At 42.6% G+C, this 12,460-nt stretch overlaps 1 long non-coding RNA gene across 2 annotated transcripts in view; it reads right to left on the reverse strand.

Moving 5' to 3' along the window:
- Window positions 1–1,162: 1,162 nt before the first annotated feature.
- LOC124520687 (uncharacterized) overlaps window positions 1,163–12,460 on the reverse strand; it is a 62,976-nt gene continuing 51,678 nt past the window's right edge. Inside the window, exons 1-4 of one of the 2 annotated variants that reach the window (XR_006964365.1) lie at window positions 7,545–7,625; window positions 7,375–7,454; window positions 6,433–6,556; window positions 1,163–1,797 (exon numbers count right to left, since the gene is read on the reverse strand). This is a non-coding gene — a long non-coding RNA (uncharacterized LOC124520687). Of the gene's footprint in view, window positions 1,798–6,432; window positions 6,557–7,374; window positions 7,455–7,544; window positions 7,626–12,460 lie in introns of those variants that run through there. The other variant, XR_006964364.1, reaches the window with a different exon arrangement.

Consider the following 12,460-nt stretch of genomic DNA (forward strand, 5'->3'; position numbering starts at 1 on the left):
AAGGCACATGCTTGGAACTTTTGGTAGACTTGCTTCTCTCAATCAGGAAACATGAATCAGCAACCAACGCACTTCATGGGGGCGGTAACAATGGATCAGGAGACCAGAAGTACGGGAGGAGTAAACTCGCTCCCCTCATGTCTACTATATACTGTTCCCCTCCACACCACCGTATTTAATCCCTCCAACACCCCTAAGAGGCTGGAAGTCAGGGAAGTAAATTGACACTCATAAATGATTAAGCAACTTGTTCAAGATGAGACCACTGGTAAACTTCAGCCCTAGAATGTAAACCCAGCTCCGTCTGGCTCCAGAGCCCGAGAACTTGAGAAAGCCACTGGAGAAAAAGTCCATCACAGCTATTCAGTGTTATGTATACATAAGGGATTAAGATAATTACAATATCATTGTGGGCCTGTCATTACTACTGCCACATGGAAATGGCAACCACGAGGTGTGGTTAAGCTCACCAAGGGGACCCAAGATAACTTATTTCATTGACCTGATTTCTCTAACCATCCTTCATCTTCCTCCCTTACCCTCAGATCCCATCTTATCTCTGGGTCCAGATGGGGTAATCCCTGAGGCGTTTGTGCAGTTATATCCCATTGAGACTTCCATAAATTGGCCACAGGGTGGAGTGCTAAGATGTTTTGCAGAGTCTGAGTCTAACCACACCTGAGTTGACAATCCTGCAGTCCTTAACTAGCTCTGTGACCTTAGGCAATTGATCTAATATCACTGAGTGTTTATTTCCCCATTTGCAAAATAAGTACAATTATGCCTAGTCGTAGGGTTATTGTGAAGAATAAATTAAATGTGGCAATACATGAAAGACACGTGGTATAGCACCTGATACCTAGTACATATTCAACTAATTATGGTTGATATCATGACTTTCTTACCTTTATAAGCCAATGGGCTCTTCCATTTTAGTTCATTGCACTAGACTCCTGTAATCTGACCGAAATGGAAGAGTGGAATGAAAGAGGACTGGAACTATAAAACACAAACACAATGAGATTTTGCCCAAGGGCAGTCATACTTCGAACCAGGTGGTGCAGGGTACAAGAAAACACAGGAGTCATTAGTTTCCTAGGGCAACCATAACAAAGTGCCACAGACTGGGAGAGTTAAAACAACAGAAATGTATTGTCTCACAATTCTGGAGGTTGGAAGCCTAAAATCAAGGTGTCGGCAGGGTCATGTTCCCTCTGAAACTCCTAGAAGACAATCCATCCTTGATTCTTCCAGTTTCTAGTAACCTCAGGAGTTCCTCAGCCAATAAATGCATCACTCCAATGTCTGCGTCTATCTTCACATAATCTTCTCCCTGTGTCCCTGTGTCTTTACATGACTGTCTTCTTTGTAAGGACACCACTCATATTGGATTCGAGGCCCACCCTACTCTAGTATGATCTCATCTTAACTATTCACCTTTACAATGACCCCATTTCCAAATAAGATAACATTCTGAGATCCTAGAGGTTAGGAAATTAACGTGTCTTTTGTGGGGGACACAATTCAACCCAGACAGACCATGCAAACCAAACTCCAAGAAGATGGAGTTTCTACCTTCCCCTCCAGGGTGCAGGCTGCAGTCTGGCTGATGAGATCACTGAATCCTCAGATTCAAGAGACTCCTTGTGTGCATCTCTTTCCAAGTCGACATTCAGACAAGACTGATGAAACCAGCTATGGTGGGAGTATTCACACTGATGACCAGCAAACACTGCTTAGAGAGTCTGTTGTTTAACCTTTATCAGCCCACAGCTGCCTGAGGGAGTCCCTTAGTTCCTGTGGTATAGAAAAGAGCCAGAACCCATGGGTTTCACATTAAAGTGGACCGAAGTGAGGAGAAGTCTCCTATGGGAACTGAGAAAGTCAGTTCACTTCTCCAAGGAAGTGTGTAATGGAGGTCAGGATATTTTCCATGCTACCCCATAGCCCTATGGTAAAGATTATAGGATTACCATGTTGTACTTTTCTGGTAGAGACTTGTCTTATTCACCTCGAAAAATAAATAAGCCTTAGGCATGGCACATGGTGGGTGCTCAGGATTTGTTAAATTGAAATCCTATCATCCCAGTCAGAAAAGCAGGTTTTCTGCACCTTGCTCCAATTTAGCTTTGGTAAAAGAATAAGTAAGTCTAGGATACTGGCCAGCTGCTAAGCCAGAATAACTTCTTCTAGAAAGACCTTATCAGCAATTTGCCTTGACAACAATTCACACAGCAGTGGCCAGTGCTTTCTCATCTGTCTCCAGCTGGAACCTGGAACGGAATATCCATCCCCTGTGTTCTCTCCTTCATCCACCCACACTCCCAACAACCTTGTGCACAGCCCCTGTTCTAGGGCCTTACTTGGACTGTGGCATTATGACATCAGTATCACAATAGGTCTTCCGGGCTTCCATCTGCTCCACTTACTCAACCATCTTTCTACCCTATGCCTGGGCTGCTCTTTCTAAACATACATCTGACCATTTCATCTTCTAACTTAAAACCTGAAAATGATTTCTGCCACCCTCAGATGCAACCCAAACTCCCTGGTGTCGGATTCAAGGCTTTGGGGCTATTATTTGGTTTGGGTATGGGTAGGATAACTTCTTCTCCTTTTGTAAACAGACCCTGACCCTACCAAACATAAGGCTGGCAAGTAGAGCCAACCAGATGTTCTCATGTCCTGGTCACTGTGATTGGTGATCCAGGAAGGTCACATGACTCAAACAAAGCCAACTGGTGTTCCCTGGGACTTACTCTTTTTTAACAGAGGAGTTCCTTTTACGTAAAGTCATTAGGTTGCAAAGAAATAAACCTAAACTTATATATGACCATGTTCCTTATCACACGAAGAAATTCCATCTTGGCAATAAGATGCCTTTAACCTCGGGTCCAGTTTCTCTGGGGCCAAGCCCTTTCTTGCCCACACACAAGCTATGCCACATAAACCCACCCCCATTTCACTCCTCTGGTTGGGTTTCTGTGATGAAAAAGAATCCTGACTAGCAGGACAGCCCTTGGCACTCTGTCCCAGCTTGTCTCTCCAGCCTCACCCATCTCCCTACCCTGTGATATCACCAGCAGACTCCTGGTCTCAGATCATGCCATGCTCTCCACATTTCCATCCTTTGGCACAATCTGATGTCTCTTTCTGGAATTCTCTTGTCCACTGGTTTAACATCTGCTTTTTTTCTCCTGGTTATTTTGTTTTCTTTGTGTGCTGTTTGTCTATCTTTCCCAGTGTAGATAAACTTCAAAAAATAAAAGTATAAATTCACTGCTCTGTCCCTGCCACCTAGCCAGGGCTGGGTACATAGTACATGCACAATACTTTGTTGAAGGAATGAATGCATTTATCCTCAAGATGGGAGATAATGTGGTCATAATAGAAGATCACAGACTTTGAGGTCATAACCTTGCTAGACTTTGAACTTGCTGAGGATAGTCCCCAAGTATTACCATTTCTAATGCCCCATCCCTGCAGACAGTGCCTAGAACAAGGTGGGTACTTAGTAAAACTAGACCAAACTTAGCTTGTAAGCTTTTGTGGCCTGAGCCAAGACTCAGAGTCTCCTAAAGACTTAAGGGCACTCACTAAAGCTGTGTTTAGATGTGGGTGACAATTAATCTAACTTCTCTACTTTCTCACCTTTTTGGAAGGAATAATAAATTACCTTATTGTTGATAAAATAACTTACATTTATTTTTGTCTTACTAAATTCAATATGTTTTATGTCATTTAATCCTTATAAGAACACAACATCATAGCTGCTATGTTTTTTCCCCCTTTTTACAGATTAGGAAGCTGAATGTCACAATTGTCAGGCAATGTGCTGGGAAGTCCATGGCTATAAGTGTCAGAGCAGGACTGAAACCCCAGGTCCACCTGACAACACTCCTGTGCCCTTGATCATTCCACCATCACCTTCAGTTAGCTGAGACCCTGTGGAAGGTTCCATGCTCATGACAGACAGAAAAGTCAATGGGACACCACCCTGATCTTCAAAGAGCTGGGGACTCCTGGAAGAACAGATAATGACATGAAGGTAGGCGTATAAAAGTAAAGTATAGGAAACAAAGAGTTAATCCACACTGAGGGAAGACTGAGGGGACCAGAGGAATCAGAAAAAGCCATTGAGACTGAATTCTAAAAATGAGTGTGTGTTAGCCAGAAAAGGAAGCAGAAAGGAATACAGAAGAAAGGAGACGGATAGCATGTGCCAATGAGAAAGCAAGTGCCAAGGGCTGAAAACAACAGAACATAATGCAAAGAACTCAAGATACCCTCAAGAACTCATAATACACTCAATATTTGAGACAGAGAGTGGGGAGAAGGAAGGACCAGATCATCAAGATACCAAAAGCATGGGCTTCTCACCAGGAAGTTAGCCTATCTTGAAAATTCATACATAGAACCAATATAACTCAGTGTCCTGGGCATGGGCTTCAGAATCAGACAGATCTGGGTTGATTCAAACTGTGTTCCATAGAAAGAAGAGCCAAAAGTAAGGTCTACGTGACATTTCTTTATTATGATCTAAGAGAGCAGAGTGAAAGAAAAGGGAGAAAATAGGAGGGTGGGCCAATTAAAAATACTTTCTCAAGTTGGCTGCCACAGGTACAACTGGTTGTCTGACACTGAGAGACTGTCCTCCAAGAAAATATAAAATATGAGCACTGCACAGCCTATCCCAGGGAGTAAAAGAGGTGGAGGAACATCAATCCGTCTGTTTCCCTCTCGCACAAGTCAAACGTTTGCCCTATGCGGCGTTAATTCCCCAGTTCTGAGCTATGTATGCCCAGGTGACTAGGGGTACTGTGGATTCAAAGCCACAGAGCGGTCCCAGGACAGGAGACAACAAGCACACTACAGAGGGTGCCCAGTGTGAGGTACTGGCAGATCCCACCTGCCAGAAGTTGGTGGAACTGGTGCTGAGCTGGTTACTATAGTAACCCCTGGACCAAAACTCAGGTGAGGCCTAGAGGATCTGAAGAAGTACACACATCTAATGAAGACTTTCTCATCACTTACTGGCTGTTGTATCTCATGTGCTCACTAAAGACCACTCTATACTTCAGCTTTCTCTGATGAAATGGGAATAATAATTATCTGACCCGTGAGAAAATTCAAGTGCTTAGGATTGTGTTTGGTATCTAGAAAATGCTCAATAAATGGAAGCTATTCTTCCTATTACTGCCATCACCACCAACAACCACTTTATTGAATGACCTTTCTTTGAGATTTCTACCTTGAGTCACTATGGGTTTTTAACCTACTATTATATACACAGGAATATATCATGGAAAAAAAAAACAAGAGTAACCTTGATTTTTAAAAATAAAAAGCAGCACTCTATTTTAAATCTTTCTGATCTCTTTCCCTGGAACCAAATTGATCCTTCTCTCTAGAAACCTGACTAGAAAGCACTGTTTGGTGAGCTCCCAGAAGATATGGACCCTGGTTTCATCCTTGCACACGAGCTGCATGTTCTTGGACAATTCCATTTGCTCCAGCCCACTAAATGCACTGACTCTGGGCAGACCCTGGGCTTTGCCCCAGGGATCACAGACCCATCTGTTTTGGCCTTCTCAGAGCTCACAGTCTAGCAGACAGATAGAGACCCTAAACCAGCTGAATGTGGTGTCAGGCAATAAAGTCTTTATAAGCATATAAGAATCCCAAGAGGCAAACAGAGAATCACACTGGGCCTCTGGGAAATTGGCTTTCTCATTGGTCAACAGAATGCACCAGTGTGTCCCAAAATGTATATCACAGACTTCTAGTAAATTGAGATGAGTTAGGTGGTACACAGGACATTAAATTATATTGAATAGTGTAAGGGAAAGCTACTCTTTTTGCAATCCTTCTGTTTCATTCAGGAGAGATCCATAATCTGTGGTTTGCTAATCTTCATTTTTTAATTTTATTTTTTTAGAGAGAAAGAGGGCAGGGGAGAGAGGCAGAGAGAGAGGGAGAGAATCTTAAGCAGGATCCACACTCAGCACAGAGCTCAATCCTACAACCCCAGGATCATGACCTGAGCTGAAGTCAAGAGTCGTACCCTCAACCGACTGAGCCACCCTGGCACCCCTGAAATTTTTATTTCTAAATATACATATTTAAGTTTTAAAAAGTAAGTTGATTTAAAAACACATTATGTAAAAATCATATAGATGGTATGAAATGTAGGGAAATAACTTTTTCACTACATGATTGACTATGAAGTAATTGCTTGGATGGATGACATTGAAGTATAGTAAAAATCAAGAAAGAGGAATCAAAATGTATAAAGGTTGGGAAACAATAGAGTAAATGACCTACAAGTTCTCCTACTTTTTAAATACCCTATTGTCTACTACACAAATATCTTATAGAAAACATTGCTTGAAAGACTCTTCAAGGGGAGCTGACTCAACTAAGATGACTTACCTGTTTTATCCTTCTGTGGCTTGGAATAAGGATATGATGCACAGAGCTAAAGTAGCCATTTTGGATCATGAGGTGGTCTTGAAGATGGATGCCAAGGTCTTGGAGCAGAAAGATGCTTGGGACACTGACGAATACAGAACAACAAAAGAGGTCTTAGGCTAGCTACTGCTAGACTTCTTTTATATGAAACTAAAATAGACTTCTTTCTTGGGTATGCCACTGTGATTTTAGAATTTCTGTGATAGGTAGCAGGACCTAATCTTAAACGATGCAGAATTTAGTTCTTGCGAGAGAGGTACTATAAGAAACAGAATCTAAAATATGGCATTAGACAACGCACCAGAAGCAAACAGTAAGCATATTGCAATTCTTTTTCTGCTGCTTCACTATTGGTGTATAGAAATGCAACGGATTTCTGTATGTTTATTTTGTATCCTGCAACTTTACTGAACTCATTTATCAAAGGATATTGCAGCCAAGAAATCTGGCACCCCATGCCATGTGGTGGCAAAGCATTTGGCCAACTTATTGCCTACTGGTAGTTGGAACACAGACCATACACTCACTGAGGCTGTAACATTTAAAATAGAAAAAAAGGAAAATTCCAGAATATTAGTGTACTAATTCCATATTGCTGCATAACAATTACCCACAATATTTAGCAGTTTAAAACAGCAAATGTTTATTATCTCATATTTTTTGTGAGTTAGGAACCCAAGCCCAGTCGAACTTGGTCCCTTTTGATCAAGGATTCTTTTAGGATTGCATTCAAGGTATCATCTGGGACTTCAGTCTCATTGAAAGGCTCAGTTGAGATCCATTACATTTCCCCGCCCTCCTTGCGGCTAGGTAAAACAAGGTGACTAAGTTCTTTTCAATGAGATATAAGTTGAAATGGTGTGGAGAGCCTCTGGGAAAACTCCTTAAGGAGAACTGACTCACCTTTTCCCCGACACCCTGTCTTCCTCCTGATGCCTGAGAGAGGAATCTGATGGCTAGAGCATCATGGAACACGAGGTGACCTGGAATACAGAAACTAGTACTTGAATAATGAAGCACTTGACACTGAAGGAGCCTAAGTCTCTGATGACCACAGACAAAGAAACTTCTACCTTATCCAAGCCGCTGGTATTTTTGCTGTTTACTGTCACATGGTGCCGAACTGAAGCAAGTGTCCAGGTCATGGCCATTTCTATGAACAGAGAAGCTCTTAGAACAGGGCCTGGCACACAGCAAGTGCTAATACCTATGAGATGTCATTACCACTCTAATGCCACACATTGGTGGACCCATTTGGCCGTCCCAACAACGCTAGAGCACATGGGCTTGATACGATCTTCACTTTCCATGTGTGAATTCTGAGGCACATGAACCCCAGCAAGCCAGTAAATAACAGAGTAGAGATTCAACCCGGGTATTTAGGCAGCAGAATGCATGCTCTTCAGCATTGTCCCCCGCAATACCTCCTAATCAAATTGAGCGGTCACTGTTTTCACAACCTACATGCCCATAGATCCATCCTACACTTTTTCTATGAACTATAGTGACATTAATGTGCGGTCAGGGGCTCTGTCAACTAGCTGAATGTACTATAAAGGGTTAACAAAATACGAATTGTAGGAATGTGTTTCCTGCTACGGTGGACGACACCTTTCTGCACACATTCTGTTTCCTACTCCTGGTAAGACAGGTACTCATCTTTCCTTTTGACCAGTCCAGAGCCGGCTGCATAGAGCTGACCTCTCCTTTCCCCACCCTGACCCTGACCTTTGGCTATTAGAAAACCAGAGGCAGGAAAAGACAGGGAGTGGCTGTTAAATTGCTACTAATCTAATTAGGTGTCAGGGTGGAGGCCATGTTAGTGTTGTTTTAAGAGAAGAAGGGGGACACACAGTCCAAACAGTAGAGGCTCCGAGAGGAACTCCTCCTTGGAAGCTGCCACCTTATATACACTTTTGTGTCAACTGTTCTTCTTGGTGAATCCCCTTGCACACGGCTAAAAGGGCTGCGCTGCGGAAGCAGCTGAAGTAAAGCAGGAATTATTGGAGATCAGAGGAAGAGACGGAAGCTTGGGACAACTAACTCAAAGGCCCTGGGTGAGCAGCTTCCAAAGGGAGTGGAAAAGGTTAAATGGACACACCCTGCCCACTGTGTGGTATTTTTGATCCTTAACAACAGTCAGGAAAGTAAGGGGTCCGGTTAAAATTTCAGGACTGATTTGGAAGTCGGGAAACTATGTTCCTCCAGGTTGAGGCCATCAGTCTGTTGTGGGGAGGAAAAGCAGAAATGGGAGCCTGAAGGCGAAAGTATAGAAGGAGAGAGCAATCCTCAGCACAGCCTGACAATTCGAAAAGTAGGATGATTATGATCGTGACTATGACTGATCACGTGTGAGCACTGTTCTAAGCACTTCACATACACCCTTCTCAACAAGGGACACCAGGCATCCCCATTTTACAAACTAAGAAATTAAAGCATGGGTAAGTTAAATAACTTGCCCAAGGTCACATAGCAGGACGCCAATCAAAGCATTCAGTCTCTAGGGACCATGTGCTTCATTACCAGTTCCTCCGAACCAAAGTTTTCAAGTCAGCAAGATGGGAGGAGGCGAATCAATTAATGAATGACCAAATTAATGAATAAGTAAATTACTGAATGAATCAATTTACAGACGAATGAACTGAGTAAGTGAATAAATGGATGCCACCACTTTTGTGAGGATTACATTGGATCTGTTAGGTCTCCTTAGGCTTTAGCTCGAGAATACATTTTCCAAGAAATCTTTGAATCTAAATTTCATCAAAATTTCTATGAAGGGAAGGCAGGCTGTTATTGGTGTCTCTGTAGGTACAGTAGGGGAGGGTGATCCAGTGTAGGAGAGAGAAGGGAGGCCATCAGCACAGCTTTATCTTTCCCTCCAGGCCCAGCCTTGGTGTCTCCCATTTCTCAGAAGCCAAATCACCTGTTATCTCCCAAACAGATTATATTTTTCTCCTCCCAAATACCATTATAATGAGATTCATCCGAGTTTCACAAAATAACACAGGCTGGAAGTGTGCTATCAACATTCATACTTCATCATTCATTTATTTATTCATTAATTCATTTGTTCAAGATTTATTAAGTCCACCTATGTGATCTGTGTGGACGCAGCCCTTCACTGAGAGGAGAGGAGAGTCATTTTCCTAGCTTTGATTCTCCCAGAACTCTGAGGCCCAGGATGGGTATGCAAGAGGTTTGGAGGTGATCCCAGGACAACTGGTAGAGGAGTAAGGGAGTGAGACTGGACAGAGAAGGAAGGTAATATAGGCCATATTACTGTGCTGGTAAATGCTAGGCTCAGCCCCACCTGAGAACTCAGGCACGTGTTACAGAACTTGCCTTCAAGTGATCCTACCAAGGGGTGATAAAGTTGGGCTACTTATCACCTTAATCTCATCCAACTTTGGTTGAGGTGAGGTACTCTCAGGGACTGTAACCCTCTTGAACTTCTGGATTTCTCTGCCTGTAGATGCAGAAAAGCTACTCGGGCAGAAAGTTGCAGGTTCCCGTTGCAGTATGCTATGGGCATGCACTAGAATAGTGGGAGCCAACAGGTTATATATAGGTGGGGTCCTATGGCATCTGCTACAAATGGACATGTAGATGATTGATGAAATCAGGAGCTCAAATAGAAGCATTGACCAAGGCACTATAATAGCAGACAGGAGGGAACCATAACTTCTTCTCCAATGGGTTTCCCTGATTACCCTCCATCACTTACACACACACACACACACACACTCACTCACACACCAACTTCAAGGCTGATTAAACACCTTTCCTGGTTTCTTTCACAGCTCACAAGCATTCCTTACTAGAACATTTAACACAACTATTCCTTTTTCCCTTTTTGAAACAACAAAGGACCTTTGAGACCCCCAAGCTTGGAAAAAAATCATAGTCCCTTTTCTTCTAATATCTAACTCAACATAAAATCACTCCTATGCATTAATACATGTAGGAAAGTTCAAGACTGTTATGATATTTTCCCATGCTGATAACATAGTTGCGTATACGTAAAAGTATCAAATTATGTCCTAACAATTTCTTGGTATTCCTTCTTTGTTGGTTCCCAGGCACATACTTTGTCAGCTCACTGGGCAGTCTCTATACTCTTCCCAAGACTTAAGTAAGCATCACGAGGAAGAGAGGGACCTTAGTAACCAGTTTAAAATCAATGGTATCCTCAAGATTCGGTAACATCAGGCACAAAGTATGAAATCATCAAATACTATATGGATGAGTGGATGGGTGGATGGGGAAATGGGTGAGTTCTGTTTGGATAGAGAGAAGTACCAGGACATGCCAGAGGCTTGAAAAAAGAAAACTCTGAGCCCAACCTTGGAGGATGGCCAGTGGAAGTCCTCAGACAGAGATTCAGGGTGGCAAACAAGCATATCTTGACACTTATTCTCCAAGTATTATGAGCTACCATTTAACTTAACTGAGCTCTGCTCACAGGTTGGAATCCCTCAAGTCCCTGGGGTTAGAGCCTCTCAGGTCCTTCTAGTCAGCTTGACATGGAAAGACCTCATGGGTGGTCTCTGAAGTTGTCAGCAGCTTTGGCCACTGCCACAAATAATTTATTCCTTCTGCTTGGGCTTTTGCTACTGAGAGGGACAGGCTAATTGGGTCTTCCTGGCAATTCACGTCAGCTAGAAGCTTCCTGCTAAGATCCCTCTACCTCTTTTCCAACCTTTCTCGGTGCCAAGGCATAAAGAGGAGGAACATTTATAAAGCACATGCCTGCTGAGAATACCCTCTAGTGATTGTTTTCTCCAATCCAAGCATTCCCTGCCAGCTACTTCAAAGGCTTTTGAAGTCACTGCTAATTTAAAAGCAATAATAAGATTGACACTGAAATGCTTCCCAGCTGGTTTTTCTGGGCAATAACTCTCACCAGTTCCTTTACAACCTGCTTTCTGTTACAATTTGGGGTTTGCAAAACATGACTTTTAAAACACATTCAAACAGAGCAGAACAAGTTTCTAAAACAAAGAAATAACATGGTCCTAGCATGAATGTAAACATGTTCTTCTCCATTTAGGACATATTTCTTAATAACGAACCTCACTGAATGCACGTTTTAAAGGCAGTGAATCCCAGGCTCAAAACCAACTCTCCCATTTATTAATCGGACAAGCTATTTAAGTTCTCTGAAACACCAAGTCCTTCTCCAAAAATAAGGAATGAAAGTACCTCTCTTGAAAGCTGGCCAGGAAAATAGAAGCCCTGGGAATGGAAAATGCAGGTATAGGATGCAGATCAAACCTGGGGTCAAATCTCAGCTCTGCCACTTTTCAGATGGTATCTTAGGCTTGGTTAATTCATCCAATCCCTCTGAGAACCAGCTTCTTTATCCATCAAATGGAAATGATAAGATATATCTCATGTGGTAGGGATAAGGATTAGATTTTATGACATATAAAACATGGCTGAGTAAATGTTCAATAAAATGGTAGGTTTTGTGGATGGGGAGATGAAGAAAAAGTGTGCAAGATGCTGGTGCATGGCATTGCACAGCACGCTTAGCCAGCATCATCTATTAAAAAAAAAAAAAAGCTGTTGTCATTGGAGTGTATCAACCGTTGCTTCATAATCAATCACCCAGAGCTCAGTGATTGATTTTATTACTCTTTTTATTAGTTTTACAGTGTTTCACTATAAACACTTTATAGATGTTTGAGCCCAGGCTTAAAACAACAGTTAAGTGTGGCTCATGATTCTACACTTCACCTGCAGGTTGGCAGTTCTCCTGATCTAGGACGGCCTCAGTTGCAATGGTTTGTCTCCACTAAACATGGTTTCTCATCCCCTGGCAGGCTAGCTTCAGCTTGTTTACACAGGGGCTGGGCAAGGTCCCAAAAGAGAGTGAGTAAAAGCTTGGAATTGGCACTTCATAACTTCTGCCACATTCATTGGCCAAAGCACATCACCAGGCCAGCCCAGATCCAAAGACTGGGGGAAAGAGTGTACCTTTTAATGG

Source organism: Lynx rufus, unplaced genomic scaffold (genome assembly GCF_022079265.1).
Source record: "Lynx rufus isolate CCGP_SWC_20201006 ecotype Redwood Valley unplaced genomic scaffold, mLynRuf1.p SCAF_3, whole genome shotgun sequence".
NCBI lineage: Eukaryota > Metazoa > Chordata > Mammalia > Carnivora > Felidae > Lynx > Lynx rufus.